Source organism: Camellia sinensis, chromosome 2 (genome assembly GCF_055761805.1).
Source record: "Camellia sinensis isolate YWXY chromosome 2, ASM5576180v1, whole genome shotgun sequence".
Classification (NCBI taxonomy): Eukaryota; Viridiplantae; Streptophyta; class Magnoliopsida; order Ericales; family Theaceae; genus Camellia; species Camellia sinensis.
The window spans coordinates 29,422,644-29,448,232 of record NC_138962.1 but is presented as its reverse complement, the minus strand read 5'-3'; the positions used below and the strand labels follow the sequence as shown (position 1 = coordinate 29,448,232).

The following is a 25,589-nucleotide window of genomic DNA, read 5'->3' as shown; positions in this document are numbered from 1 at the left end:
CCCTTGAGTGGAAAAATCTGAGAATTCATCTTAGAGAGAGAGAGAGAGTGCAATTCTAGAGAGAGAAAGGTAGAGATTAAGGAGAAATTGAAGGTTTTGACTTGAGCTCACCAAGATTGTGCTAGAACAAGAGTAATTAAAGACTCTAGGTAAGATTACAACCTTTAGATTGTGTAACTAAGTCATTTAACATGAAATTTCTTCAAGATTATGTGTTTAAGAGTGTGTATTGAGCTTAGAATGAAGGTTTGAGTGGCAATTCATGCATGCATGTACATTTTCTTACAAATTGAGCATGATTTCCATGAATCCTCTCTTGCATGTTTGAAATTTATCTTCATTTGGGAAAATCATCAAGTTTCAAGTTGTTTTGTGGTGTTTGATCATGTTTTGAGAAGTTTGATACAAGAAAAATTCATGCATGTTGTGTTCATAAACATTCTTGAAGTTTAAGTTGAAATTCGGAACTTTTGGCAAACCCTTGGGCCATGATTTTATGAAATGATCCTAAATTCTTCATGTTTTACAAGTTTACTATGTTATCTCAAGTTTTGGGGCCCAAGAGATGTGTTTTGAGGGTTGGAATTCGAGTTTTGAGCTTAAAGGTGCAATCTGGAATTCCAGAATTTACATCTACGCTCGAGCGTGGGAGTTTACGCTCGAGCGACCAATCTGAGTGCGTGCACTCCGCTCGACCGACCAAAAGTCCGCTCGAGCGTAAATTTCAAGCTTCCATAAGTTTCATGTCTTTTACAGATCGCTCGAGCGAAGGAATGTGCGCTCGAGTGACCATTCACATTTTGCATGTCCGCTCGAGCGAGGAAAGCTACGCTCGAGCGTGGACCTTATTTTCAGAAATTTTGACTAAGTGTTCCAATTCATGTTTTGGCATCCTCATTGCATCTTAGGCATTCCTAAGACCTAATTAAGCTTTGATAATGAGGTTATGAATTAGAAACACACTAAGGAATTAATGTACTAAGTCAATGAATTTCAAGTGTGTATGTGTGTGTGTTTAAGCATGTGATAAGAAAGAATAAGAACCAATGCAATGAAAGCTAAGTCTTAATGGCCACTTGAATGTGTAATGATAAGGCATGCTTGTGTTATGTATTTTGTGATTGTAGGTCAAGACTCGAGGGTTGATTGACCATTGCTGGAACCACTGTGAGTAACGTTATTGTAAAGATACGTTCATATGAATTACGTTCCAAATGAAATATGATAAGTTCTGATTTCTGAAATGATATCTGTTTTTGTGAATGAATATTCCAAGTTTGAAATCTATTATGACATCCATAGATAGTCCCAAGTCATGGGGGATGGCATGAAAATACGGGTCCATGACATACAAGTTTACGAGATCTCGTTAGCCACTTCATTGTGGTGATATGTGTTTAATCGGTAGCCGGAACCGATTACTCTAGTCGAAAGATGTTCTGTGATGTGTTCTATGGGATGTACCATTATTATGTTCTGATATGAGAATGATTATGCTCTAGTCTGTTTTCTGCTTATGATATATTCGGATTTCGTTCACTAACCCTTTTACCTTAATGTTATTCATTGGGCTTTAACTCATTGTGTGTATATATATGTATAGGTGAGCATTCTGGAGCCCGAGCCGGAAGGCTTTTGTCTGGATCTGTATTCTGTTGTCAGCCAACCATTGTGCCTCACATGGAGGTTCCTGGAGTGTCCTGTGTTCAAGTTCTATTGGTTCTGTGTATACGTATGACTTGATTTAATTCTGTTGGCTGGACTTAAAATACTGTAATGTGTGTGGGTATAATATATGGTTGACTACCGGTTATCGTATATAAAGTTTTTAAATATTCCGTTTCATTTAAGTCAGCACAGCTCATTGGACAACTATATTTATGTATTTGCTTCTGCTAGCCCCTTAATCTTGTTAATCTGTTTAGAGGCCTTCGGTAGTCCAAGGATTACTGGCCAGTTACGATGCTAAACCTATAGGGGTGGGTTTGGGTCGTGACAGAGTGGTATCAAAGCACGAGTTATACCGCACACACGTGTCCATATGAGTTATAGGATGTATTAGAAATGAAATAAGGATATTGCATTATCATGTGTAAGTGTATGAACTATTATGAACACATCCTTATTGAAAATACATTGAAATGAAAGTATAAATGTGTCTGATATGAAATGAAATGTGAGAACAGTGAGAACTTTCCTTATATTAATAAGCGCCTTGTTTGTGCGTAGCCAATGGAAAGGACAAGGAATATAGACGAATCTGAATCTTTTGACGCTAGAATTAGCCGGTTAGAAAGAATGGTTGAAGCCTTAACCGAAAATCTGAAACAGCAGTAACAAAGGAAAATAGATGTACCTGAACCAGTTAATTATGATATGATAACACTGGCACAAAAATACAATAAGATGAAACCACCAAAATTTCAGGGGGGTATTGAACCGTTGAAAGCTGAGGCTTGGGTCTTAGAAACTGAGAAAATATTTGAGGTATTCCTGTGTACTGAGGCACATAAGGTTTTGTTGGCAACATTCACACTCAAGGAAGAAGTTAGGAGATGGTGGATGTTAGTACGGAATGATAATGAAGGTGTGACATGGAATAGATTTAAAGAAGTTTTCTTCGAAAAATATTTTCCCCAATGCATCCAGGATAGGAAGATATCCGAATTTGAACAACTAAAATAAGGCAAAATGACTGTGGCTGAATATGAAACAAAATTCACCAAACTGGCCCGATATGCACTCCACATGATAGACACTGACTACAAAAAGGCTAGAAAATTTGAAGGTGGGCTTGACTTAGATGTGTTTGATCGAGTTAGATTCTTAAAATTGCCAAAATACGTGGACGTTCTTGATAGGGCCTTAATGTCCGAGGCAAACATAGCAACCTTGAAAATATCAAAATCAACATCATCAATTGAATCCGAAAGAATGAAACAGAAGAAACAGAGAGTAGAAATGACTGGTAATTCGATAACTTCTGCGAATGAAAAATCTAGGGCAAAAACTGTGAACAAAGAAAGCCGGGGAAGCAATGTGAACAATGGTATACCTATTTGTAAAGAATGTGGGAAACAACATTGGGGCATTTGTCGCCGCCTATCAGGGGCTTGTTTTAGATGTGGTCAGAAAGGGCACTTGGCTAAATCTTGCTCACGAACTCATCCGAACAACACCTAGAGACAAGGAAGGGTTTACACCCTAGTTCCAGAAAATGCTCGAAACACTGAAACAACTGACGGAGGTATTACCTTAACTATGTGCAATTGTTTATATGGGAATTTGTGTGGAAGTGTACATTCCTTAACTTGATATAGATTATAGACATGTTAATTGAACCAATTGAATTATTAAAATTATGAACCCCTAGGTATTGACTGCCTTGAAAACTTGTTAATTTTATGTGAGATGCCCGAAGCCCTATAACGAATTACCTGAACTTTGGGAATTGTTGAGACTTATGGACAACGAGAACTTGCTGGGTTAAATCCTTGTACCGTATTGCAAAATTTAATATGAACTATTAGGTGTGACCTTTGAACTATGCTAGAACTATTGAACATGGGAACACATCATGATTGACTATAGTTTGGGAAATCTGTACGACCATGACTTGAACTGAACTGTTATATATTGACTGACATTATCGAATGAGTAGACCCGTAATCTCGAATTATATACATGAATCAGCCACGTATGGAACTTCTGAAATTGAGAACCTATGTCAGTTTGGAAGAACGAACTCTTGCTTATGAATTGTGAACGAATGCCTAAATGATAATTGCTTTTGGACTCGTACCTGTCTGTATGTTTCCACGCTTGTAATACTATTAGTTTTGATGGGATTGAACCATGGTTAATGAACACTTAGAGACTTAGTGGTTGATATGAGCTATCGTGACTAACCTGTTAAACTATGCTCGAACTGTTAAATATGAAGACACACTATTATTGACTGGATATGGAACATGTTTAGACTTACATATGCCTATACCTTTGCGTGGGATGTTAATTTGTATCTAGACTGAGTAGACTTATGACTTGTTACCTTAACTATTGTATCTGGGGAAACTTTTTTGTGTTTATCTGTACATAGACCACATGAATCTGTATTGGGAAGGTTATTAGACTCTGGACATGTATATATATAACTATGTCGTTGCCCAGAATGATTGATATAATTATTTGTTGATAACTTGACCGTTGGGATTATGACTCTGGGATTGTGTGATTAAGTAAAAACCCCGAGCGATAAACTCTAAATTGTGAACTACGATTGCTAAAAATTGATAAGACTGTTTGACTCGACTAGTGAGCCTATACTTTAGCAACTGTACGATCGATTTGAATCTTCTGTATAACAATCTGCTATTGTGTACCACTGAGAAGCTGTATGTGATACACCATTGTGTACCTTATGCTTACATGAAAGACTCATTTTGGAAATTGCTATATTGACTGTAATGTTTATCTCTCGATGTGAATAACTGCATGCCTGTGCATTTACCTGTAGAATTATTGGGAGGAAACACATTGTATATGACCTGGAACACTTTGACATGAACTACTATGATACATGACTCTGATGTGACTTTGAGAATTGATGAACTTAGACTAATTGTGGAATTACTGACTATGCACCTAAGCGAATGGAGTATGAACTATAGAATTAATGTACCTCGTTTAGAAATAATAAGGCTAGAACCTTTACCTGATCTAATCTGATAGAACCGTGGCCCGATGAAACCTTTGTTTACCTGAGAGAACTTCTGTTTGATGACTCACGGCTTGAACTTTTATTTGATATGACTGGGTAGAACTTGCATCTGCCATGACCTAGTTGAACTTTCATTGATTTGATCTGAGGAGACCCTTATTAAGAGCTATTATCTGATTGATTACATTATGGGGGATTGTGAATTGCTTATGATTGAATAACAGGGCCGTGTTGCTAAGGGAACTAACCGAATGAGAATTAGAATCAATCTTGAACCCTTAGAAAAAATGTGAAGCGTCAACAGCAGACTATGTGATTACGAATAGCTTCTTACTATATTCCTATAACCGATTGGGAAAACACGTGAATGAGATTATGAAATTTGGTAACTTGTGCTTGGGGAATATGGGAATACCGTATACATGACACATGGTTAATTACTCCGGTATTACCGTTACTACCATGAACTTGTTTGACTAAGAGAATGATTGCTTTTGTGTTACTATACTTCAAAACTGATAGAATTTATTGACAGAAGACTGGTTTGATTATAAACTCTGATTACCTGGGAGGATATGCAATCAGTATGATTGTTTCTGTATTGACACATAGTACGATTGAATCTGTGGAAACTGAGGCTGATGAATAGTATATGAATGATAACTTTAGAATGACCGGGATTAACTGTAATAAGACTACCGGATTGAAAACCAAATCGAACAAGGACCGGATGGATGACTTGGAAGAGAGTAAATCAAGTCTCTGTGACTTAACAACGGGAAACAGTGTGAACCTATGACCCTGATAAGTACTTGATAAGTAATGAGAGTAATAACTTAATAAAGTTATGTCCAACTGTATTTATTTTCTGTGCGACAAAATAGGTTTTGTTTTCTGAAATCCTATATGTTGTATGCTGAATGATTGTCCAATTTATGATATGTATTCGTGTGACTCTTGGTATTATGTGATATTTGTTGGTTGTTACCCGGTATCGGAGGTTCCTTTATGGAACTTATATCTATCTGCACTATGTTACCCGTACCAGAGGTCCCGTCATGGGGGCTCAGCTTATCTGTTCTCTGTTCCCGAATTTGGAGGTTCCTTTATGGAACTGGTTATTCATAACCTTCACGTGTCTGCATCTGTTTTGTATCTACTATGTCTGCATCTGTTCTGTATCTGCTCCGTTAGTGCTAATGAATGCACCACGTATGTTTAAGTAAGAATTGTGACATCTGTGTATGATCTGGACAAGAATGTGAATATGAACATGTATATGGATCTGTTCCTGATTAAAATCTGAATGCGTATAAGACTCTGTTTTGATACGAACCCTAATCTCTGTATATAATTTGTGATTCTATTTCGGTATGAAGCTAAGGTCGAGATTGGGTTATGAGCATATTTATGAATATGGTTATGCTTCTGTTTTGTAAAGAATTGCAATTATATTTTCGATGAACATCATTTCTTTTGATATAAGATAACTTGAGTTTGGAGGACCAAACTTTTTAAGGTGGGGAGACTGTAACAACCCCTATCCGTAATTAGCCACTAATCCGTATTTAATGATGTTAACGAGAGGATTAAAATAAATTATGTGCTTATTCTGCACTTTGTATGATTTTTGGCTTTCTATCTGTTACTTATAGAAATATCTGTTTGGAATTCCACTTTAATATGTAAATTGAAAGCCTTATCAGCATCCGAAACCGAAATCGACTACACCGATATGTTATTTGGAATTTTTAGGACCATATGACAAGTTTTATTAAAAATTGATTCAGTCTGATTAATTAAGTCATGTTTGGTTAGCCTAATATTCTATTTAATGTGTTTTAGCACCATAAACATATATATGAGATATAAGCTCATTTTGAGCTCATTTTCTTTTATCCCTTGAGTGGAAAAATCTGAGAATTCATCAGAGAGAGAGAGAGAGTGCAATTCTAGAGAGAGAAAGGTAGAGATTAAGGAGAAATTGAAGGTTTTGACTTGAGCTCACCGAGATTGTGCTGGAACAAGAATAATTCAAGACTTTAGGTAAGATTACAACCTCTAGATTGTGTAACTAAGTCATTTAATATGAAATTTCTTCAAGATTATGTGTTTAAGGGTGTGTATTGAGCTTAGATTGAAGGTTTGAGTGGCAATTCATGCATGCATGTACATTTTCTTACAAATTGAGCATGATTTCCATGAATCCTCTCTTGCATGTTTGAAATTCATCTTCATTTGGGGAAATCATCAAGTTTCAAGTTGTTTTGTGGTGTTTGATCATGTTTTGAGAAGTTTGATACAAGAAAAATTCATACATGTTGTGTTCATAAACATTCTTGAAGTTTAAGTTGCAATTGGGAACTTTTGGCAAACCCTTGGGCCATGGTTTTATGAAATGATCCTAAATTCTTCATGTTTTACAAGTTTACTATGTTATCTCAAGTTTTGGGGCCCAAGAGATGTGTTTTGAGGGTTGGAATTCGAGTTTTGAGCTTGAAGGTGCAATCTGGAATTTCAGAATTTGCATCTACGCTCGAGCGTGGGAGTTTACGCTCGAGTGACCAATCTGAGTGCGTGCACTCCGCTCGACCGACCAAAAGTCCGCTCGAGCGTAAATTGCAAGCTTCCATAAGTTTCATGTCTTTTACAGATCGCTCGAGCGAAGGAATGTGCGCTCGAGCGACCATTCACATTTTGCATGTTCGCTCGAGCGTGGACCTTATTTTCAGAAATTTTGACTAAGTGTTCCAATTCATGTTTTGGCATCCTCATTGCATCTTAGGCATTCCTAAGACCTAATTAAGCTTTGATAATGAGGTTATGGATTAGAAACACACTAAGGAATGAATGTACTAAGTCAATGAATTTCAAGTGTGTATGTGTGTGTGTTTAAGCATGTGATAAGAAAGAATAAGAACCAATGCAATGAAAGCTAAGTCTTAATGGCCACTTGAATGTGTAATGATAAGGCATGCTTGTGTTATGTATTTTGTGATTGTAGGTCAAGACTCGAGGGTTGATTGACCATTGCTGGAACCACTGTGAGTAACGTTATTGTAAAGATACGTTCATATGAATTACGTTCCAAATGAAATATGATAAGTTCTGATTTCTGAAATGATATCTATTTTCGTGAACGAATATTCCAAGTTTGAAATCTATTATGGCATCCATAGATAGTCCCAAGTCATAAGAAACGACATGAAAATACGGGTCCATGACATACAAGTTTACGAGATATCGTTAGCCACTTCATTGTGGTGATATGTGTTTAATCGGTATCCGGAACTGACTACTCTAGTCGGAAGACGTTCTGTGATGTGTTCTATGGGATGTACCATTATTATGTTCTGATATGAGAATGATTATGCTCTAGTCTGTTTTCTGTTTATGATGTATTCGGATTTCGTTCACTAACCCATTTACCTTAATGTTATTCATTGGGCTTTAGCTTATTGTGTGTATATATATGTATAAGTGAGCATTCTGGAGCCCGAGCCTGGAGGCTTTTGTCTGGATCTGTATTCTGTTGTCAACCAACCATTGTGCCTCACGTGGAGGTTCCCGGAGTGTCCTGTGTTCAAGTTCTGTTGGTTCTGTGTATACGTATGACTTGATTTAATTCTGTTGGCTGGACTTAAAATACTGTAATGTGTGTGGGTATAATGTATGGTTGACTACCGGTTATCGTATATAAAGTTTTTAAATATTCCATTTCATATAAGTCAGCACAGCTCATTGGACAACTATATTTATGTATTTGCTTCCTCTAGTCCTTTAATCTTGTTAATCTGTTCAGAGGCCTTCGGTAGTCCAAGGATTACTGGCCGGTTACGATACTAAACCTATAGGGGCGGGTTTGAGTCTTGACAACGCGGCTGAGTTAGCCTGAGGTCCGGAAGTTGGACCGAGTTAGTTGTTCGACGTGGATCATTAGCGAAGCTAGGTGAAGCGATGGTCCAAAGCCGAGCAAGGTCAACAAGGACAAATGGGTATAGCTGAAGAAGTCGGCTAGATACTTCAAATTTTGGCCGGTCGAGAGTAATGCGGTTCCAAAGGGCAGACTGTAGCAACGTGCAGGAAGTAACTCGGTAGGATTTGCTACGTGGCCCAATCAGAATGCAAGGAGGGGAATCCATTGAAGTTGTGCGTCAATATCGTTTGGCTGTTTGCCCAAATATTGTTTGGCAGTATTGACACATACACATGTAAGGAATAGAAAGGGCAGTACAACCACGCATCCAGAAAAGGACGAGCAAAGTGGTATGCGCAGAAGCTATTTAAACTGTGTGGCGCCTCCATACAACACGTCTGCAATTTTGGTTATCGGGGCTATCTCCTCTCTTTAAAAGGGCGTTAACTTGATCATCGGAAGGGCTTTCCAGCATCACACCCGCCGGGCAGCTCACAGTTGTTGTGTTCTCAAGTTATTCAGAGTGAAGTAAAGTTTAGACACGAGGAGTACGGACAACGACGAATATTTGTTTCCCGTACAGTGATCAAATGTAACCAACAACCTACTTAGTAATTTTTACGTGCATAATGAGGTTAATTATGTTTGCTTAACAATTTGTTGTTAGATAGTGATACTATATACTAGTTATATATTAATTAGGATGTTTTATATTATTCTTTAATCTCAAGCAGAGGAGGCTCACTAAAACATTTCCATTTGGCGTAAAAAAAAAAAATTGTAAATTAAAAACTAACAATCAAAACAAAGACCAAACATGGGGGGATTCTATTTGTATCCAAAAAATCATTCAATACGTGTAATTTTTCAGTACTCTCTATTAAATTATTTATAATTTACTCTCAGTATACCTTATGTGTTTTTCACAAATTACCCTTCAAAATAAAACTATAATTTATGATATACCCAAATAATTAACAAATTAAAAACTCTAAATTACACCATTATAAAGAAAATTAAAATTCTTAAATAGATTCCGTAAGCAGATCTTTCATGCCTACGCAATCTCTTCAACACTCCTGCTGTGTTGAAATCTCTCAGCATCAATAAAAAGGTAGATGAATATAAAAATAAAAAAAAATAAAAAAAATAAGGAGTTAAATGAAATGTTTTGAGTTTCCATTACCAAACAATACACATTCAACACGATCAACGTCACAATTGGTTTTCATTCTGCATATTGATAAGAAAAGCAAAAGCTACATAAAGATAATGAGTTAATCGTTTACTAATCAATCAGGCAGCAAATTTTGGTTTCTTTTATGTGCTTCTCAACCATCTTCTCCAGCTAATCCTTTTTAGCCCAACGATCTGAATACACACATAATTAGATGATAGATTGTTTCAAACAAAAAAATAAATTATTATTATTTTTATTCATTATTTGATTTTGTTCAAACTTTTTTTTATTTGCGAATAACAACACAATAAAAAAATAATGATATTGATGATAATTGTGAGAAAGAAGATGAAGAGAAAAAAATAGGAACTTGAAAAATAATATGAAGAATACAAATGAATGATTAGGGTGTATCATGAAAAAAAATAAAATATTGTATTTTAGGGCTTAATGTTTATTGTTCTTATTAGTAAATTTACATTAAGGTATAATTGAAATTAAAATTTCAAATTTTTAATTGAACATACTAAGTTATTATTTAAGTGCAAATAGAATCACCCCCAAACGGGCTCCGGTCTCCAGTAGCCTCTCCCTTCCCTTCTGCCCCCCCCCTCTCTTTCGTTTTTCTTGCCTTTTTGGCTCAATAATACTTTGGAAGCTTAGTCTTTCCATTTCTCCTTGCATGTGAGGTCCTTTTCCTCTTCTTGGTGGAACTCTACTCTTCATCCTCACTCTTCTCAAACTTCCCTAACCAGGGCCTCTTCGGATCTGCCGATCTCGTCCTCTGTCCGTACCGCCTCCACCCTACCAGATCTGCCAGATCGTCCGTCTCCTAAGTGGGTTGGGCATCAGATCTACTCCTCTTACCACCTCTCCACCACCGGTTTGCCATGGATCCTGATTTGGAGGTCTTTTCTTTTCTGTTTTGTTTTTTTTCGGTTTTGCTTGTGGATTTGGCATCATCTATGCTGGATTTGTAGCTTTCCAAACTTTGTGGTTGAAATATATGATTTATCTCAGACAGGCTCTAATGTCGATTTTGATCGGCTCTGCTTTTGCAGTATGAGCCCGAGCACATGATGTGTGTTTGAATATTTTCATATTTTTTCTCCTAAGCGCTGCTTGTAATTTTCTTTACTCTGTTTGGTGTAAGCTTGGTTTTGATGGCCCTTGTAAATGCCATTTTTGGTTTTCATTAATGGATTTCTACTGATAAAAAAAAAAAAAGAAAAAAAAGAATCACCCCCAAACATGATTTCAATTCGAGGTGTATTATAACAGCCCTTGGCCCTTGTTTGATTTGATTATCGAAAGATAAAAATATTTTCCTTTCAATTTTTCAATAATTAACTTTTGAAATTTATATAATTTATTATAGATATTTTATGTACACTTAAATTGAATTTAATGACTAAAATATTTTTTGTTTCATTAGTTTTATTTAATTGAAATAGACTAATGATTGAAAAACTAGATTTTTTTATATTTGTAATTTAAAAAACATGCGATTACAATTATGTTAAGTGGGACCAAACGAAATATGAAACACTATAATCCTCTTAAAATGGGTTCATTGACCTTGACTTATCAATCAATCTTTATGATTATTATTATTTTATATTATAAGAAAATAATTAATAAGTCAATAATTAGATTATAATGTATATAAGCATCTTATAGACTCAAACTTGAAATTTTACTTACTTAAACACCTAAATATTCTCACCATGTCCACTTAGACAATTACTTGGGTCATTATGATTAATTCACAGTTTTTCTCAATAATTCCTATTTTTCCTCCCCAAAATGTTTTTTTTTTTTGGGTACAAGTTTTTCATCCTAAGCAATTCCAATTGATGAAAGAAAGAATTGGTAAACTGTCATGACACAAGTGATCAAATGCAGAGTCGCTTACCGTAAATTGACGACACTGCCCTCAGGATTATGTTTGAACGAAGGATATATAGTCAATTGGAAAAATTAGGAAATTTTTCCACCATTGACTGAATTGATCATTGACTCTATCCTTATTTTTCGCAAAAATGATATGGCTCATGAAAATTTATTTTGAATTTTATCTCGAAAGTGTATGTGTGATATAGATTTAAAGTTTAGTGGAATGTAAGACACACCTACAACGAATGTAGACTATCGATTGCTTTTTCTGAATAATTTTCTACAAAATGAATGATGATCTACGTCATTAATTTTGTAAGGTTCTTCATATATATCATTTATAAAAAATTAGGTTAATTCAATAATTGTAGTCTATTCTTCTTTTTTAACAGAACAATTGTAATCTATTCAATTTATCGCATTTGTCACTAGAAAAATAGATGCTTTATATTTAAAAACACACACACACACATATGTATATATATATTTTTGGACACAAATAGGATAAATTAAATGAGTTACGATTATACGATCAATCTATTTTTTTTAGGTCATATACACAAAGATTTTATAAATTAAATGATTCGAATTATCAAAACCAACCTATAATTAGCCCCATAGGCCCGAATAGCGCCATCCAATTCAAATAATAGACTGGATGGAATCTAACTCATTTTTTAAATGGGTAAATTATAAACACACATCCTGAGATTTACTTAAATTATAAATTACCCCCTGTGGTTCTAAAAATTATATTACGTCCCCTAAGGTTTCTAATTTCATAACAAATACGTTATTTTATTGATAAATCATCAAGTTAATTAACAATTTTTAATAATGTAAAAATTTTATTTCAATTAATAATTCAGACAATTTTATTATTGTATAGGTAAACAGTTAGAAATTTCACTTTTTCAATTAATTCTATTAAATAAAAAATTCTGACAGAGAGGTATTTGTAATTTTTCAAACCATAAGAGGCAATTCGTATTTTAAGTAAATCTCAAAGATATATCTGTAATTTACCTTTTTTAAATGTGTAGTATTACTGCATTTTTTGTATCCTTTGTTTCCAAACCTTTTTTTCCACTAGATAGTGTGCGAAAAGAATTAATATTTAAATTTGAAATTGGCACATTGTGGAGTAGAGTGTTAGTTTAAAATTAAGAGAAAATTGTTTATAAGTCCTATTATGGGAACTTATTTAATGTGAAATCTTGTGTAATTTTTTATAGAGTTTCAAGTCCTATTTAAATAGGAATGTGTTCCATAAGGTCCTATGAGTTGTAAATAATTGGTATTAGTGTACTATTATACCCCTTATTTATTTTCATATTCTAGGTTATTGTATCATTCAACATATTACGTTTTTGGAGGTTTTTAGGAAAGTGGATTGTGCAAGCCACGTCCGTAGACGTGAACGTCACCTTGATCGCGGATTCCGATGGATTTTGAGAATGTTGCTTGTTTGGATGTGGATATGGCCAATACTGTCGTCAAGGTTGGAGGTTGTATTTTGTTTGCTTCTGCTGATTTGGACTCCAAGTGGTTGAGGGAATGAGGTATGGTTTTTGCTTCTCCAATTGGGGAGATTTGTTGTTGTGTGGTGCCAATTGTTCATGTTTCATTGTCATCTTATCTGATAGGACTTGAAACTTATGAAGTAATTGTTGTATGGTGCTAATTGTTCATGTGTGGTGCTAATTGTTCATGAAATTTTTTATAAAGTAATTGTACACAACTATTAGTGTGCTAACATGAAAATTATTCATATGTATTATCGATTTGGGAAAATTATTTATAAGTCCTATTATGAAAACTTATTTAATGTGAAGTCCTGTTTAATTTCTTATAGAGTTTCAAGTCCTAAGATAGGAATGTATTCCATAAGGTCCTATGAGTCGTAAATAAATGGTATTATTGTACCATTATACCTTTTATTTATTTTCATATTATAGGTTATTGTATCATTCAACATATTACGTTTTTGGAGGCTTTTGGGAAAGCAGATTGTGCAGGCTACGTCTGTGGGTGTGAATGTCATCTTGATCGCAGATTCCGATGGATTTTGAAAATGTTGCTTGTTTGGATGAGGATATAGCCAATACTGTTGTCAAGATTGGAGGTTATGTTTGGTTTGCTTCTGCTGATTTGGACTCTAAGTGGTTGAGGGAAGGAGGTATGGTTTTTGCTTCTCCAATTGGTGAGATTTGTTGTTGTGTGGTGCTGATTGTTCATGTTTCACTGTCATCTTATCTGATATTGGTTTGACAATCTATTACAGCCATTTATTGGCACACTTTCATTAGCATCCAATGATGTTACATTTAAGTTATAATGTTAACCCACATCCACAACGTTGTTATGTCTTTTGTGTGTCACATTCAGTTGTATTTGTCTTTAAATGTTTGTTGTGTCGTTGTTATATTTAGTGTTTATATACATGTCACATTACATTGCGCAAAGTTATTGAGTTTTTAATTTTTTAATTGAATGTGGGTTGAACCCCGTCGTATGATGTCGAAGTTACGGTGGGTTGGGGGTGATATTGGTTCAATACATGGGTTGGGTTGGGATGTTATATGTTACATTTAAGAGGTTACATTATTCATGATTCAACGGTGGAGTATTAGAATGTCACATTGAATTTGGGATAATAAGCATATAGGAATGTCACGGTGGGTTTTGGATTTTTCATGTTGCATTTACGTTGAGTTTGAGATGAGAAGCATATAAGAATGTCACATTCAGTTTTGGATGTTATATGTTACATTTATGTTTTGAATTTTAAATTTCTAATAATATAGATATGATCACAATCTACGATAATATTGGATTTCTTATATATGGTGTTGTTATTAATCAAGTTGTTTTGAATTTCGAAAGCATATGGGAATATCACATTGGGTTTGGGATGCTACATGTTACATTTACGGTTTCAATTTCAAATTTCTAATCATATAGATTTGATCATAATCTATGAATGGAATTATTGTCTTTAATTCAATTTGAAAATGCTTCTTATGGATCTGTTCAACACTGAATTTGGTTGATTTTGTACAATCTGAACTTTGTTCTAACACATTAAAAAACAATTGAATTGATACTCTCTCTCTCTCAGCGACGTGATTGAAGGTTGGAATGATAGCCCATCAACCATGTTCCCGACATATAGAAGTCTCATTGCCTCTGGCCTTCGTATACTTATTTACAGGTAATTCAGCTCTTTTTTCATAGTAGGTTAATAATTGTCTAGGTAATATCACATTTCCAAATTCCAAGCTAAGCTTAAATTAAAGAACAACATAAAAGCACTAATTTTTTGATTATTTGATTTCTAACTCTATGAATATGTGAACATATTATGGACAGCGGTGATGTGGATGCAGTTGTTCCAGTGACTAGCACTCAATATTCCATTGATGTGTTAAAAACCTTGGCATCCTTGGACCGATGATGGAGAAGTATGTTTCCATGCTTTTAATTTAGTTTGAGCACAATTTCAAACTTATTTATTTATTTTTAATTTTAATTTTTTTTTTTTTTTTTTGCCAGTTTCAGGCAGCGGGATATAAAGTGGTATATGATGAATTGACTTTCGCAACAGTTCTAGGCGCTGGTCATCAAGTTCCAATAATTCAGCCGTGCAGAGCTTTGGCCTTATTTAAGATGTTTTTAGCTGGAAATTAAAGTTGGAATGCACGTGAATTTGACTGTTAACTACTACTATTATTCGTGTTAAGTAAGATTAAGTTGCTTCGAATCAAGTTAAATATATGTCAATCTATTTTATTGATGGCTAATTTGAGATTATCAGTTTGAAAAGGGTGAGTCTTTACTAGCAGAGACACCATCGAAGAAAAAGTTCAATTTCTAAAATATTGTTGTATCTTCCATGGAAGCACATCAATCGACTTCGCTCTTCGTTGTGCTATGGATCTCAGCTGAGTGGATTACCATGTTGGTGACAAGATTGAATGAGTTTGGTGCTAAAAATTCAGTAGACTCTGATATATTTTTGATGTTGAAGAACATTTAATGATTAAACCTCACCAAAAAGCAGGCCTGTTAGTTAACCTTTCGTTGTCCAACTCTTCACCCCTCTTGTTATTGTCTTCATTTTGGCACGATATGGGGACGGAGAGAGAGAATTTTAAAAATAAATCTTGTGATTTGTGAATCTTGGTAAAAACCCAAAATGAAAAAACACAAGAAAAACATGTTTCAGCAAACAAAAATCATTGTAAGATGTGCAAAGCATAGATAATGTCAATGGGGTTGAAAGTCCAACAAGAAAACTTCCAAAATGTGTCACAGAAGTTTGTATAAAAGGCATGATAATTGGATCGATCAAACAACATTTGGTTCTGTTTTGCATCAATGAAGAAAGTCGCAATCCTACTACTGCTTTTTCATTCATGCCTTGTTGCTTTAGTCCATTGTTATGGAGGAATTGGATTTGACCCCCTCGAGAAAATTTTAGAAAAACAATCTTCGAAACAGCAGGAAGTCAATTATGTCACTGAGAGCACGGCCACAGAGTATTCACCGGTGTATGTAGACCCTCAAGATGGACTGAAAGCTGCTGACAAGATTGTATCTTTGCCGGGGCAGCCTAATGGAATTAACTTTGATCAGTACTCTGGCTATGTTAGGGTTGATCCCAACGCTGGCAGAGCACTTTCTACTATTTTGCCGAGTCTCAGAATTCTTCTAGCAAGCCTCTTGTGCTGTGGTTAAATGGAGGTGATTTCTTGCTAGTTTGTGATTCTCGTGTTTCCATTATTTGTCATCTCACTCTCCCTAGAACCTGTAATAACAAGGGTCTCGTAAACTGAGACGCCTTTTTTTAGTCTCATTTGCCCTCATTTATCCTTCAGTTACTACTAAATACCAATAATCGCCATTTAAAGGCTTAAATAAACAACTTTGGCAATCTAGAGCCAATCATAGCGTAGCGGTGAGTTGTGCTAGTTTGGCTATTTCAAATCAAATAGGGTCCTCAAGTTCGACAAGTTTGAAAAATCTCTCAAATTACCGTTTTACCATCAAACCGTGATTAAGTCGGTATCAAATGCACATCTGCATTACCATTTCTTTTTGTCATCATTCTCACTATATCATCATTTTGCTCCCTAGGACCTGGCTGCTCTTCGTTTGGCAAAGGAGCAAAGATGGAGCTCGGACCATTTCGAGTCAACAGCGATGGATTAACTCTATCAGAAAACAAATATGCATGGAACAATGGTGAGTATGCTCATGTTTCTGTTCCAAACCATTAATCAAATTCTTAAAAAGTACGCGACAATCATTTGTAATTATGGCATTCTGGCAATGCAGCGGCGAATATACTTTTCCTTGAGTCACAGGCCGGTGTGGGATTTTCTTACTCAAATACAACATCAGATTATGACAAAAGTGGAGATGCTAGAACTGCAGCTGATTCCTATACCTTTCTAGTCAACTGGTTGGAAAGGTTTCCAGAGTACAAAACCAGAGACTTCTTCATAACCGGAGAGAGCTATGCCGGGCATTATGTGCCCCAACTTTCTCAATTAATCCTTCAAAATAACAAAATCACCAACCAAACTGTCATTAACTTGTAAGGAATTGCTGTAAGTAGCCAATTTATTTTTTTATTTTTTATTTTTTGTAAATTTCTACAACTCGTAATACATGTGTGACGCAGTGGAATATCACACGATGTCTAGATACCATTTTAGAATATGAGAAGGTCTTGAATCTGCAAAGATGTGAAACTTTGAAATTTTACTAAAATGAATTACCTCTGAGAGTGATTTATATGTCTGTTAATAATAGATTAATCCTAGTTCTTGTAGAACATGAAATAGCTAAGAAAAAAGAAAATTTAGCAAATTTGAATACCACTTGGTGTAGGAAAATATCGAAATAACGCGCACTGAAACTAAAACCCCCTAAACTATATGTCATAACTAATAGTAGTTTTTTTTTTTTGTTCTTTTGATCGGAAAACAAATTTTTTATTGATGCAATCGAAGAAAAGTAACATACTAACACAAGGTATGTTAGGTCTGATAAGACAATTAAATTTGAAGTAATTCTGAACTCATTCCGTAACTGGTTGACATTGTTAACATATAATATATACACCCCACTACCATGTATAGCTGTAAAAGACCTTGTGTCTGTAAAGGCCACAATGTGTAGCTGTAAAGGCCACAACTTTCACTTTAGCTTTAGCTTATCTCAATGTAATTACCAGGCATCCGATTCCATTTGTCTCCTTCTCCTCTCTATAAAGAGAGGGAGCTCACCCTCTTGTATTTACACAGAAACATAATATAACAACACCAATTCTTCAATTCAGTCTCTCTCTGTTCTCTCCCTCCTTACCAATCTTTCATGGTATCAGAGCCCAGAAATACAATTCTGGCATCCCTCAATTTTGGTACTTAGTTCCGTACACAGTGGACTATACCAAACCGCTCGGAATCTCCTTACGATTCCAACGGCACCAAGCCCATCACCAGAAAAGCCCTCACGCGCCGCTTCTTTGCTCGGCGCGTCTCTGCTTCCGTTGCCACTCTCACACGCGCTGCCACGCGCCTTCCACCCTACCCTGTCGTGCGCCGCGCCTGCTACCGTGCACCCGCGTGCGCCGTTCGTCTACCGTGAGCCGCGCGTGCGTCGTTCCGCTATTGTGCACCCGCGTGCGCCATTCTGCTAACATACGCTGCCAGCCCCCTCTGCTACCGTGCGCCGCACGCCTTCCCTGCTAACGTGTGCCGCTGACATCATTTTCCATCCTGCTGACATCATCCCTACACAGCCCACCTTTCCTAGCTATTTTCGACCTTCCGGACTCACTGGTACACTCTGTTTTACCTAATTTTGCTCCTACAGGTCTCTCCCCATCTATTTAGCCCTCCTCCACTATTATTATGGATCGTCCTGATGCCTCCCATCCCATTTCTGTTATTTTGGATGGTTCCAACTATGTTCTATGGGCCCAAGCCATGTCTTCCTTCCTCAAAGGAAAGAAGCTCTGGCGAATTATCACCGGGGACATGACCCAACCGGTCAAAGACACTGCTGAAACCACTGTTTCTCCTGCTACTCCTACATATGAAGATCGTCTTGAGGAATGGGACAGTAAGAATTACCAAATCATTACCTGGTTTCGCAATACTTCTGTTACCTCTATCAGTCTTCAGTTTGGTCGCTTTCAGCTTGACTCTGTCACTACTCCTGCAAAAGACATCTGGGACTTTTTGAAAAAACGATACCAGACTACTGGTCTTGCTCATCAATATCAACTTCAGAGTCAACTTCATCGGATGCGCCAAGAATCTAGTCAGTCCATCAATGACTTCCTTTCTCAAATGTACTCCGTTTGGGACCAGCTTGCTCTTTCCGAACCAACTTGGCCTCACCGAGAAGATGCTATTTTATTTACTGCTTATCGTAATCAGCAAAGGTTGGTGCACTTTCTCATGGCTCTCACTTCATCTTTTGAGCCCGTACGTGCCTCTCTTCTTCATCGCCATCCCTTGCCCACTCTGGAACAAGCTATTTCTGAGTTGCTATCAGAAGAGACTCGTCTTGGTACTCTCTAAACTCATCATGTGGACTCTGTTCTTGCCACTCCCCCGTACCGGCCATCATTTCCCCAGCGGACCACTGCCTGTCTCTACTGTCAGAATCGGGGCCTTCCTTCCACACATCTCCTGGTCAATTGCCCAGTCAGAACCTGCCGATATTGCAATAAACTTAGTCCTGGTCATCTGCAACAGGATTGTTTTCGCCATCCGTCCCGCTCATCCTCCAACAGCCACTCTTCTCGCGGTGGTTCTTCTCGGGGGAGCTTTCATCGTTCCAGGAATCAATCTCATTCTGGGAATCAGTCTTCTCACACCGCCACTGCTGCTGCTGCCGCTGAGAGTTTTTCTGAGTCTCCAGCTCCGTCTACCCCTCTCTTTTCTCCAACGGATGTCGAGGCCATGTTCAAACACCTTCTCTCCCCTTCTGGTACACCTCCTCCTACTGCTTTGTCTGTAATTCCAGGTAACTCTTCTTGGTATTTTGATTCTGTCTGTTGTAATCATATGACCTCCAGTTCAACTATATTTTCTTCCATCTCTTCATCTCCTCATATTCCCTCAATTCAAACTGCTGATGGTTCTCTCATGACTGTCCGTCATCTTGGTACTGTTTCCACATCTTCCTTAACTTTACCTCAAGTTTATCATATCCCTGCTCTCACTTTAAACCTTATCTCTATTGGTCAATTATGTGAACTTGGTCTAACTGTCACCTTTTCTGCTACTCATTGTTTGGTGCAGGACCCTCAGACGAGGCAGACTATTGGGATCGACCGTAAGCACGGACGTCTCTATGAGCTCATTCACCTTCATGTTCCTGCCTCTCCTCAGATCGCTGCTCCTGCATCTGCTTCCTCATTATCTCCTTTTCATCTTTGGCATTGTCGCTTAGGACATATTTCTATTACTCGCTTAAAGTCTTTGGTTTCTAGTGGACAATTGGGTCATGTAATTCCAGATACTTTCGATTGTATACCCTGTCAACTTGCCAAACAACCTGCTTTATCATTCAATAAAAGTACTTCTGTTTCCTGTGCACCTTTTGATCTTATACATTCGGATATTTGGGGCCCTTCCCCTACCACTACTATGGGGGGATCTCGTTATTTTGTTGTTTTCATTGATGATTTTTCACGGTTTACTTGGATTTTTCTCATGAAAACTCGGTCTGACCTCAAAACCCTTTATTATCGATTTGCCCAAATGATCCGCACCCAATTTTCCAAAACCATCAAACTTTTTCGCTCCGACAATGCTATGGAATATCGGGATTCAGATTTCCTTTCTTTTCTTCAGAGTCATGGTACACTGCCTCATCGTTCCTGTGCTGGCACGTCCCAGCAAAATGGCCGTGCTGAACGGAAACATAGGCATATTCTTGACACTACTCGCGCTCTCCTTCTCTCTTCTTCCTGCCCTGAAAACTTTTGGGGGGAAGCTGCCCTCACTGCTGTCTACACTATCACTTGTGCTCCTTCCCCTGTCATCCATAATCAAACTCCCTTTGAACGTCTGCATGGCACTCCCCCTCCCTATGCTAATCTTCGGGTTTTTGGCTCTGCCTGCATTGTTCTCCTTCAATCTCATGAACGCACCAAGCTTGAACCGCGTTCTCGTCTTTGTTGCTTTCTTGGGTATGGAATTGAACATAAAGGTTTTCGCTGTTGGGACCCTCTCTCTAAACGTCTTCGTATCTCCCGCCATGTTGTTTTTTGGGAGCACCAAATGTTTTCCTCCCTATCCTCCTTTCACTTACCTGCACTTTCCACTAATGTACTGTTTACTAATCCTTCTCTCGATCTCTTCTCTGATGATTTTGATACAGGTCCCTCCGTCATTGAGACGCCCTTGCTCACTCCTGCTCCCGACCAGACTGCTCTCCCTGAAGGTCCACCTCTCCCTGCACCACCTTCTTCTCCACCGGTTCTTCCTCCCACCGATCCTCCTACGGGTCGACCACACCGGGTAACTCAACCCCCTATCCACCTTCGTGATTATATTGTTGGGTCTGCTGCCTTTTCTACTTATGAACCTACCTCCTATCGTGAGGCTTGTACTAATCCTCTTTGGCAGCAAGCTATGTCTGATGAACTTCAGGCTTTGGACAAAACTCATACTTGGGATCTTGTTGACCTTCCTCCTGGCAAAATTGCGATTGGCTGCAAATGGGTTTACAAAATCAAGACTCATTCTGATGGCTCTATTGAACGCTACAAAGCTCGTCTTGTTGCCAAGGGTTTCAACCAGGAATATGGGATTGATTATGAGGAAACCTTTTCCCCCGTTGCTCGGCTTACCTCTGTTCGCAGTTTACTGGCTGTTGCTGCTACTCGCCACTGGGAGCTTTTTCAAATGGATGTCAAAAATGCCTTCCTCAATGGTAATCTTCTTGAGGAGGTCTACATGCAACCTCCACCTGGGTCTACTTTTCCCCCTCATAAGGTTTGCAAACTACAGCGTACCCTTTATGGCCTCAAGCAAGCACCCTGTGCCTGGTTTGCTAAGTTCAGTTCTACCATTCATGACTTCGGGTTCACCTCTAGCTCCTATGACTCTGCTCTTTTTATATGGACTACTCCTCATGGTTCCACTCTTCTCCTTCTGTATGTGGATGATATGATTATCACTGGTAATGATGCAGCTGGTATTCTCCACCTCAAACGTTTTCTCCACCGTCAGTTTGAGATGAAGGACCTTGGTACTCTCAACTATTGTTTAGGCCTTGAAGTCTCTCATGATTCTACTGGCTCTTATTTATCTCAGGCCAAATATGCATCCGATCTTCTGGCTCGTGCTGGTCTTACTGATTGCAAAACTACATCTACTCCAGTTGATCCTCAGATTCGTCTCACTCCTCTCGACGGGGCTCTCCTCCCTGATGCTACTCTTTATCGTCAGCTCGTCGGTAGTCTTGTCTATCTCACAGTGACTCGTCCTGACATTGCCTATGCTGTTCACATTGTTAGTCAGTACATGTCGGCTCCTCACACTCCCCACTATACTGCTCTACTCCACATCCTTCGATACATCAAAGGCACCCTGTTCCATGGCCTTCACTACTCTGCTCCCTCATCTCTTGAACTGCGTGCCTTCTCTGATATTGATTGGGCTGGGGATCCTACGGATCGACGCTCCACCACGGGATTTTGTTTCTTCTTAGGGGATTCTCTTCTTACTTGGCGTAGCAAAAAACAATCCCTCACTGCCCGTTCTAGTACCGAAGCTGAATACCGAGCCCTTGCTGATACTACTCAGGAACTTCTCTGGCTTCGCTGGCTCCTCACTGATATGGGTATTTCCTCTTCTGGCGCTACCGCTCTTTATTGTGACAATCAGAGTGCCATTCAGATTGCTCACAATGATGTTTTTCATGATCGCACCAAGCATATTGAGATTGATTGCCACTTCATTCGACAACATGTTACACGTGGTACTGTTCATCTTCTCCCCATTGCTTCTGCCGATCAACCTGCTGATATTTTCACCAAGGCTCATCCTCCTAGGCGCTTCCGTGATCTTGTTTCCAAACTCAACTTGGTCGATGCCTACCCTCCTTGAGTTTGCGGGGGGCTGTTAACATATAATATATACACCCCACTACCATGTATAGCTGTAAAAGACCTTGTGTCTGTAAAGGCCACAATGTGTAGCTGTAAAGGCCACAACTTTCACTTTAGCTTTAGCTTATCTCAATGTAATTACCAGGCATCCGATTCCATTTGTCTCCTTCTCCTCTCTATAAAGAGAGGGAGCTCACCCTCTTGTATTTACACAGAAACATAATATAACAACACCAATTCTTCAATTCAGTCTCTCTCTGTTCTCTCCCTCCTTACCAATCTTTCATGGTATCAGAGCCCAGAAATACAATTCTGGCATCCCTCAATTTTGGTACTTAGTTCCGTACACAGTGGACTATACCAAACCGCTCGGAATCTCCTTACGATTCCAACGGCACCAAGCCCATCACCAGAAAAGCCCTCACGCGCTCTCACGCGCCGCTTCTTTGCTCGGCGCGTCTCTGCTTCCGTTGCCACTCTCACACGCGCTGCCACGCGCCTTCCACCCTACCCTGTCGTGCGCCGCGCCTGCTACCGTGCACCCGCGTGCGCCGTTCGTCTACCGTGAGCCGCGCGTGCGTCGTTCCGCTATTGTGCACCCGCGTGCGCCATTCTGCTAACATACGCTGCCAGCCCCCTCTGCTACCGTGTGCCGCACGCCTTCCCTGCTAACGTGCACCGCTGACATCATTTTCCATCCTGCTGACATCATCCCTACACAGCCCACCTTTCCTAGCTATTTTCGACCTTCCGGACTCACTGGTACACTCTGTTTTACCTAATTTTGCTCCTACAGGTCTCTCCCCATCTATTTAGCCCTCCTCCACTATTATTATGGATCGTCCTGATGCCTCCCATCCCATTTCTGTTATTTTGGATGGTTCCAACTATGTTCTATGGGCCCAAGCCATGTCTTCCTTCCTCAAAGGAAAGAAGCTCTGGCGAATTATCACCGGGGACATGACCCAACCGGTCAAAGACACTGCTGAAACCACTATTTCTCCTGCTACTCCTACATATGAAGATCGTCTTGAGGAATGGGACAGTAAGAATTACCAAATCATTACCTGGTTTCGCAATACTTCTGTTACCTCTATCAGTCTTCAGTTTGGTCGCTTTCAGCTTGACTCTGTCACTACTCCTGCAAAAGACATCTGGGACTTTTTGAAAAAACGATACCAGACTACTGGTCTTGCTCATCAATATCAACTTCAGAGTCAACTTCATCGGATGCGCCAAGAATCTAGTCAGTCCATCAATGACTTCCTTTCTCAAATGTACTCCGGTATAACTAACTACTACTACTAAATATTTTCTTTTCTTTTCTCTGCTTTTTTTCTTTCTGATTTTTGTCCTGAGTTTCCAACTTTCCATGTATCAATATTTGATCCATGCACAGAAAATTATATCGCAGTATACTTGAACATTCCTCAAGTGCAAAAGTCCCTTCATGCAAATGTCACTGGTCTTCTTCGAGTAATTTACATATCCGAAAAGTACCTAGAAAATTATTTAAAAAAAGTTTTAGGTTAGACATTGAACCCCATCTTTAAAACTTTCAGTTACATTTTTTATTTTCATGAAAATGTTTTCAATATGTAAAATTACAGCTCATACTTGCTAATTTCTTTTAGTAACATGTCTTCAACTGCATCTGTATACAGTGGCTATATCGGTAGCGTTTGGAATGACAAGCCATTAACAGTGTTACCGATCATTCAGAAGCAGATGGCCAGTGGTATTAGTGTTTGGATTTATAGGTACCTAACATTTGATGCTATGTATAAATATTTTTTTTACGTTATGTTATTTATGATTTTGTTATTCTGTATAATAATTTTGTTTATATACCATTTTCCTTGATAATTTTTAACCATAAGGTAATTCGTCATTGAATTAAACTAACAGGTAATGCGAAAAGAAATGTGCTTAATTCCTATAATTTCCAAAGCTCCTCAAAATGCTAAAACTAACCTTAATTAAAAAAGTGGGTATAGCTTTCAATATGATCTCATGTAAGTAATTTAATTTTTATTTGCAGCGGAGATACTGATGGTGTAGTGCCAGTGACAATAACTAAATATGGTATAGATAAACTCCAAACATCGGTGAAGACAAAATGGTACCCTTGGTACCTTCAAGGAGAGGTAAAAACAAAGAGATCCTTACATCATAGTCACTATATTTTATTAAGTTTTAAATTATGACATTTGTTTCACATTTTTTCCCCACCTTGTATGTGGATATAGTGACCGAAAAAAAAAAAAATTAAAATTATATAGCAACTCTCTGATTTTCAAGACAAATTATATTTTTCACGGATTTTTGTCTTACATTTTTTTTTATAATGATTTTTGTTGTAAGGTTGGTGGATGCGCAGTTGGATATGAAAACTTGACATTTGTTAAGGATCCGTTTGGGAAGATGGTTTGTGGCTATTTTAGTCACAAAAGACAAAATAGGCTATTTTAGTCACAACAAACAAAACATCACATCTAATCCATAATCATTACATTTTTCTCTCACAAAAAAAGCCAAAAAAGTCAAAAATCTTTCCCAAACCAAGTTTTTTAGCCCATGCTAAAATAGCTAAAATAGCCAAAAAGCTAACCCACTTTCCAAACCAACCCTAGGGAAGCTTGCCATTTTGTTCCAAGTTATCAACCAGCTCGAGCACTTGCCTTCTTCTCATCCTTCTTGGATGGAATACTTCCACCCACAAATTAAAGCATAG

General features: G+C 37.9%; 1 long non-coding RNA gene and 1 pseudogene across 3 annotated transcripts; both read left to right on the top strand.

The window, feature by feature from the left end:
* Window positions 1-13,458: 13,458 nt before the first annotated feature.
* On the top strand, window positions 13,459-15,479 carry LOC114287956 (uncharacterized). 3 transcript variants are annotated; one of them, XR_014360738.1, is made up of 4 exons: window positions 13,459-13,891; window positions 14,834-14,926; window positions 15,085-15,176; window positions 15,268-15,479. It is a non-coding gene; the product is annotated as an uncharacterized LOC114287956 (long non-coding RNA). The 3 variants fall into 3 exon arrangements; XR_014360737.1 differs by lacking the exon at window positions 13,459-13,891 and adding an exon at window positions 14,192-14,390; XR_014360736.1 differs by lacking the exon at window positions 13,459-13,891 and having other exon boundaries at window positions 14,492-14,926.
* Window positions 15,480-15,864: 385 nt separating this feature from the next.
* LOC114256185 (serine carboxypeptidase 1-like) overlaps window positions 15,865-25,589 on the top strand; it is a 75,561-nt pseudogene continuing 65,836 nt past the window's right edge.